The sequence below is a fragment of the Zingiber officinale genome, chromosome 8B, assembly GCF_018446385.1.
Source record: "Zingiber officinale cultivar Zhangliang chromosome 8B, Zo_v1.1, whole genome shotgun sequence".
Taxonomy (NCBI): domain Eukaryota; kingdom Viridiplantae; phylum Streptophyta; class Magnoliopsida; order Zingiberales; family Zingiberaceae; genus Zingiber; species Zingiber officinale.
In genome coordinates this window covers 17,114,897-17,122,802 of record NC_056001.1, presented here as the reverse complement: position 1 = coordinate 17,122,802, position 7,906 = coordinate 17,114,897, and positions in this window count along the sequence as shown.

The following is a 7,906-nucleotide window of genomic DNA, read 5'->3' as shown; positions in this document are numbered from 1 at the left end:
GGGTTTCAATTTGGCGAGGAGAATTCGACAAGGAATTAAAAATATATTTTTTATAATATATTAAAATAAATTATGGGGCCCCACCCAAAGTGGGGCCCTGGGCAAGTGCCCTGCCTACCCCTCACAAGGGCCGCTCCTGACCAAAATCCACTGATCCGATCGACTGATGATTGATCAGAAACCTAATTCATTGTTTAATGTATTTATTTATTTATTTATTTATTATTAATGTTAATTTCTTATTCAGCATTTTATAATTAGACAGACCATTTAATTATATATCTTATATAACCTAATCAACTTTTTTTTTCTTTTGAATATCTCTCAACCTCATAACTTTTCCCTCTCATCAGTGCTTCGTGTCATTGTTTTTTTCTCATCAATGATTCTATACTTTTCTCCTCCTTTATTAGATCGATAATATTTTTTACTCACTATTTCTTTTACATATTCTTCCTTCTCCTTCATTGGTCAATAATATTTTTTCTCACTCTTTCTTTTACTTATATTCTTTCTAATTAGAGATTTGTTTTTTATTCATATAACTTAACGTATAATGCTAAAAAAAACTAGAAAACTAAATTTTAAATTCAACACTATTTCAAAAAATATTAAATAATTTAACAATTTTATCAATTAAAAAAATTATCAAAACTTGAATATAAAAACTTAGTTAATAATTTTACATTTCAAAAGTATATTTTGTATAAAAATCTATTTTTTAATTAATATTTTATTTTAAAAAAAATAAACTCGCGGTTGTGGATCCCAAGTCCAAATAAAAAAGGGTGAGAGAAAATTAAAAAAATATATATTAAAGCACTAAAAAATTTTTGCCAAGGGCCACGAGGAATCTTGAGACAGTCCCGAGGATAGCCTTCGTGGTTCGATATTCCTTTTCGACACAATTATAGGTAGACGATGACTAGTTGTAGAGTAATATTTTCAGTTGACATGTACTATTCTTGCCAGAGTATGTCATTTTGTGATCGATGTTGAAAGTTATGAAAATATTATATCTGCTGAAGTTGTTCAAAAGTCAAATATTCAAATGGAAAATCATACCAAACCATATAAATTACCATAGCTTAAGAAGGAAGGTGAAGTGTCGATGTCAAGAAGGGCTCTTATTTCTTTGTCTATTGGTCTAAAATATAAAGATATTGTTTGATGTAATGTGGTAGCAATGAATGCTTATCACCTATTGTTAGATGGACCTTGGCAGTATGGTAGACAAGTGCATCATGATGGACGAGATAATACTTATAATTTTGTGTTTGAGGAGTTAAAATTGTGCTACTACTTGGCCGACAGGCGATGGAGTAATCAAAGCCTACAAGTGAAGAGCCAGTTTTATTATCCATGACTCAGTTGGACAAGAAGTTGCAGAATGTAGAAAATAGGGTTATATTGATGGGAAAGAAAGTGTTTGAACCTAGCACTGTTCCAAATTTAGTGGCTCCACTAATTATAGACTTTGGTAATATTTTTCTTGAAAATCTACCAGATTAGTTACCTCCGCCACAGAATATTCAACATTATATTGATCTGGAGCCAGGAGCATCTCCACCACATAGATCACATTATCGAATGAGCCTGTGTGAGCATGAAGAATTGCAACGACCGGTTGAAGATTTGCTAGCTAAGGGTCATATAAGAGAAAGCATGAGTCCTTATGTAGTACCTGCTCTTTTGGTACTAAAAAAAGATGGATCTTGGCGTATGCGTGTGGACAATAGGGTCATCAATAAAATTATTGTTAGGTACCGTTTTTCCATTCCTCGTTTACATGATTTACTTGCCAAATTAGTGGAGCAATTGTGTTCATCAAATTGGACTTGAAGAGTGGATGTTATCGGTCGAGAGATGAATGGAAAACAGTTTTTAAGACTAGGGAATGGTGGTATGAGTGACTTGTAATGCCTTTTGGTTTATCCAATGTCACTAGTATCTTTATCCGTGTGATGAATTAGTTGTTGCAGTCGTTTATTGGTAGATTCGTCATGGTATATTTTGATGATATCCTAAAATATAGTATGACTTCAGAACAATATCTACAACACGTGAGGGAAATTTTTAATGTATTGCGTACAGAAAAATTTTATGCTACAATGAAGAAGTGTGTGTCTATGTCTCACCCAAGGTGTTGTTTTTAGGGTATGTGATTTCAGGAGCGGGTTTGGAATTTGACAAAACTAAGATACCAGCAGTAAATGATTGACCTTCATCGATAACTTTAACAGAAGCAAAAAAATTTCATAGACTGACCTCATTTTACAAGCATTTCATTACTTCTTTCAGTAGCATTATGACTCCCATAATAAAATGTTTGAAGGGTTGCATATTTGAGTGGATTGAGGATGTAGAATCAACTTTTCGATTGACTAAACAATGGCTCACAATGACACCAAGCTTAGTCCTTCCAGATTTTTCACAACCTTTTGAGTTACACGCACATATGCTTCCAAAGTTGGTGTTGGCATAGTACTTAGTCAGAATGAAAGACTTGTAGCATTTTTCAATGGAAAACTTTCTGGAGAAAAATTAAATTACAGTACTTATGATGTGAAAATTCTATGTCATTATACAAGCCATGAGGTATCGACATCATTATTTGTTTCACAAAGAATTTATTTTATACATAGATCATGATTCATTGAGACACCTACACCAGCAAGACGATGTATCAACCCAGCATGTGAGATGAGTTACGTATTTGGAGTAGTTTACCTATGTGACTAAAGATAAAATAGGGGTTGCTAATCGGGTGACAGATGCTTTATGTCGCAGGAGCAACTTTCTAGTTACTATGCAGGTTGAGGTGCTAAGGTTTCACTCTTTCTGTGATTTGTTTGGTATTGATCCGTTTTTTGATGACACTGTAAAACAAACGAGCGGGAAAGAAAATAGATTTTTTTCTGCATGATGAATTTATGTTTAAAGGTAATCAATTTTACATTCAAGAGTGTAGCCTTCACTTGCAGATAATCAAGGAGTTACACGGTGAAGGTAATGTTAGTTGGGACCGATTGTATTTGGTTCAAACTTCCTACTTTTAGCCTACATTGTGATGAGAAGTAGAGAAATATGTATAGAGATGCAAAATTTGTCAAGTCTCTAAAGGGTATCCACTAATGTGGGTTTGTGCATGTCTTTGTTGATCCCTTCTCGACCTTGGGTTGATATTAGCATAGATTTTGTGCTAGGCTTACTGCGTGCCCAGCGAGATAGTGATTTCATCTTTGTTGTCGTTGATAGATTTTCTAAGATGGTTCATTTAATTCCTTACAAGAAGACTACAAATGTTGTTATGGTGACACAACTGTTCTTTCATGATATCTACCGTCTTCATGGATTGCCAACATCCGTTGTTTCAAATCGGAACACATGTTTTCTTAGCCATTTTTGACGTAGCTTATGGAAGATGGTCAATACACAATTGAATTTTAATAGTGCATATCATCCTCAGACGGATGGGCAAACGGAGGTTGTGAATAGATCACTTGGAAACTTACTATGTTGCTAGTAGGAGACCATGTGAAGAGTTGAGATTAGAAGATGTGACAAGCGGAATTTCCTCATAACCATACCGTGAATCGTAGTACTAGTTTCAACCCATTCCAGGTGGTTTATTCAACTCAGCCTGGTGATCCACTAGATATGTTGATGTTGCCTAGTATGGTCAAGTACATAGTAGGGTAGCTGACTTCTTGGATTGTTTGTAGGAGATCCATAAATCGGTACATGATCGTTTATCCATCTCTAATTCCAAATACAAAAACAGAGAAGACCAACAGCAGCAACAGTTAGAGTTTGATATTGGTGACTTCATTTGGGCAATTTTAACAAAGGATTGTTTTACCTCTAGGGATTACAACAAATTATTAGTCAAGAAAATTGATCCGATCAAAATAATTGAGAAGATAAGCCCCAATGTATCTTGTTTGAAGCTACCTAGTCCTATTCACATTATCGATGTTTTTAATATGAAGGATTTAATTCCCAACCATGGTGATTCTTCTGATGATGACATGATTGATAATTTGAAGGCAAAAGTTTCGCTACCCTGGGAAGAATGATGTGGATTTGATATAGCAATTTTCTAGAGGTCATAACTTTTAACTCGAGTATTAGAACAAGACGCTGTCAGGCTTGAATCGAAGCTTGTTCAGAGACAAATTTGTTATCAGGTGGAACCTATAACGATCAAATTTCAAGGAGCATATCCTATGGTCCACAAAAAAAAGTGGACCAAGGGATGGACCACTTGCAATTACGATCGGATTGTGGTCGTGATCCGGCCGCAATTGGTTGCAATCCCTCCCTGGGTTCCCCGTCCCCTCCAAGTTCTAGTTTGGGTCAAGGCGGGTGCCCAGAGGCCGCCGACAGTGGGCAAGTGGTCAGGCAGCCTGGCGCCGAGCGAGGGGCAGCATCTAGCTGTTAGAGTGTATACTAAAAGCCTAGCTTTTTGTATAAACATTTATTTAGAAATAAGAATCATATTGGTCAAATACCTACATTTATTTGTTAAGTGTAGTTGTTCAATTAATTTATATTGTAGATAACATGGTGTGTGGTGTTCACACAGAAGATCATGTTATCGGTTCTTTATAAATTATAAACAGTTGCTCACGACTAAAATAGAAAGGAACAAACCATTGGAATAGTTGTAGTGTAATTAGGTATTAGTTTATCTTGACTAATAAATTACACTAGTACACTCTAAGTGTATTGAGTATGACCATTTTAGATAAGTTCTTTTTATACTGACTTGATAAAAGAACTAGACCTTAGTTATTATGGAAGTGTGTGCTCTTAATCCTAATATAATAACAAACACATATATTTAGTATTTATTTCTTTGACTTATCAATGGGTGAGATTTAGCTCGATAAATCAATAAGCCCGATAAGTTGGGAAATAATATTACTTATAGTGTGTGTTGTTGATTATAGAAGGAAACTATGTCCTAGTAATCTACGTTGAGAATGACCCCAAGAGGAGCTCATAAGGATTGTTATGTTAAACCCTGCAGGTGGACTTAGTCCGACATGACGATGAGGTTGAGTGGTACTACTCTTGGACTAAGAAATTAATTAAGTGAGTTGTCAGTAACTCATTTAATTAGTGGGCATTCGACATCTTAAACACAGGGAGACTAACACACTCATAATAAGAAGGAGCCCAAAATGTAATTTGGGATTGGTGTGATAGTTCAATAATAGTTCTTTAGTGGAATGAATTATTATTGATGAAATTAAGTTATGTGTTCGGGGCAAACACGGGATGCTTAATTTCATCGGGAGATCAAAACCAATTCCTTCTCTCGGTCCCTATCGTAGTCTCTTAATTATAGAGTATTATACCCACCTATACCCACCTTCTTACCTATCCTATAGGGGTCGGCCAAGCTAGCTTGGAGTCCAAGCTAGGGTCGGCCAAAGGCATGGATCATGGGTTCATGAGGTGGCCGGCCCTAGCTTGAACCCAAGCTTAGGTGGCCGACCCTATTAAAATAAAAAGGAATTTTATTTTAAAATTTTTCTTATGTGGATTCCATGGTTTTAAAAGAGAGTTTAAAATTTAAATCTTTCCTTTTATAGCTTTCTACAAAAGATTAAGAAAAGATTTGAAATCTTTCCTTATTTGTAGATTGAAAGGTAGATTTTAATTTTGAGAAAACTTTTCTTTTTTAACCATATTCATGATTTAAAAGAGAGTTTAAAAATTAAATATTCTCTTTTATTAGTTTCTACAAAAGATTAAGAAAAGATTTGATATCTTTCCTTATTTGTAGATTGAAAGGAGATTTTAATTTTTAGAGATAACTTTCCTTTTTGGAAATCATCCACATGTTTAAAAGAAAGATTTTAATTTATAAAATTTCCTTTTTACAAACCATCATGAAGGGAAAAATTATTAGAGAATTTTTTTTTTATAAATTTTCGGAAACAAATTAGGAAGTTTTAATTCTTGTGTGAATTAAACTTTCCTTAATTGGGGATTAAAAGTGGTCGGCCATTATAATTAAGAAAAGAAAATTATTTTTAATTAAAATAAATTTTCTTTTTCATGGCAAAGGAATTAAGGAAGTTTTTATTAAAATTTCTTTATTTGACAAGACCAAGGAATATAAAAGAGGGGGTAGAGGTGCCTTCATGGGTGATAACCTCTATTCTATTTTTCTCCTCTCTTTTTCTCCTTGGGTATGGTCGGCCCCTTCTTTTTCTCTCCTATCCTTATTATGGCCGAAACTTCTTTATTGGTGGAGTTCTCTTGGTGGCCGGATCAAGCAAGGAGAAAAAGGAGAGAAAGGAAGCCTAGTCTCTAGCATCCCTTGGAGCATTGGTGGTGGCCGAACCTCTCCATCAAGAAGAACTCTTGGTGGCCGAAACCTAGAAGGAAGAAGAAGGTGTTTGGTGGTTCTCATCTCGGAAGATCGTTGCCCACACAATGTCCGAAGTTAGAAGAAGAATACGGTAGAAGATCAAGGGGTCATTAAAGTTTACAAAGAAAGGTATTACTAGTATTTATTTTCCGCATCATGCTAATTTATTTCTTTGTAAGAATTCCAAACACAAGAGGCATTAGATCTAGTTTTTCGAGTTTGTGTTTTCTTTGTTTTTCGAATTTGTGATTCGATTGTTCTTTTTGGTTAACCTAGAGTTATTTAAGGAAATTAAATATTAGCTTTCCTTAAAAGGTTTTGTCTAAGCGGTAGTGATTGCTCCCATATCCAAGAAGGTCATGTGTCTCGCCATGCAGTCCTGGAAGCCAATTTTGAAAATTAATATTTAATGGAATTAATAACATAGGTGGATTTGAATCAATAGTGTTAAGTTCCACTTGCGATTCAAATCTAAACCATTAAGAATAGATAAGTTAAATTTGGAATCAACGATATTAAGTTCCGTCCGCGATTCCTAATTTAACTTCTAAAGAACACAATAGGTTATTTAAGGAAAGGTTCGACACTTGTACAAAAAAATTTTGTACAGTGGAACTGGTACGATTTTCCTAGGACTAACCAACACTAGCCACCCATCTTGACTCAAACTATAACTTGGAGGGGGCAATGAACCCAGGGAGGGACTGCAACTAGTTGGGTCAGATTGCGACCACGATCTAAGCGCAATTGCAAGTGATCCATCCTCTGATCTACTTTTTTTTTTTGGATTAGGAGATCTAGCTCTAAATTTTAAATCCAAAAAATACCATTTAAGGTCTTTTCGGAGGCGGAAAACACCTTTTTAATCATTTTTAATTATTTTTATTTTTATGATATTTATTGTAACAAAGGTAATTACGTTCATCTCAAATGTCTCTCACAACCCGTCCCAGGTTATATGAAAAAAAATAAATCTCATGATCAACTTATAGTCCACCGCCAAGTTAGCTAAGAGTGAAAGGTTTTTTTTCCTAAAAACATGTCCATCGAAAATTAATCTCTTATCCCATTATACTAAATTCATCATCCTCTACCCAACTACCAACTGGACATGAAACTTATTTTTTATAATCCTCTCGCGACGATCTAGTAACTAGCGCATGATATATTACCACCATAAGATCTGGAATTCAAATCTCGATAAAACCGAAATAAATATCTCCCTTATATATTAATCACTATTCCAGAGACTAATAATCATCTAAAATTTACCTTCTCCGTATTAACCCTGAAACAGATTAACGGAAACGTTAGAGTTAAACGTATTCACCTTTTGTCACCCTAAAATTTATTTTTATAATATTTATGATCTATATAAGATCTTATTTAATGTTTTAAAACAATTTAAGGATTAATACTATTTTTAACCGTCAACTCCTTGAACTGGAGCTTTTTTTATAATATTCTATTGAATCAAGGTAGATTAAAAAGTCACTTCTGGCATTTTTACGCGAATCA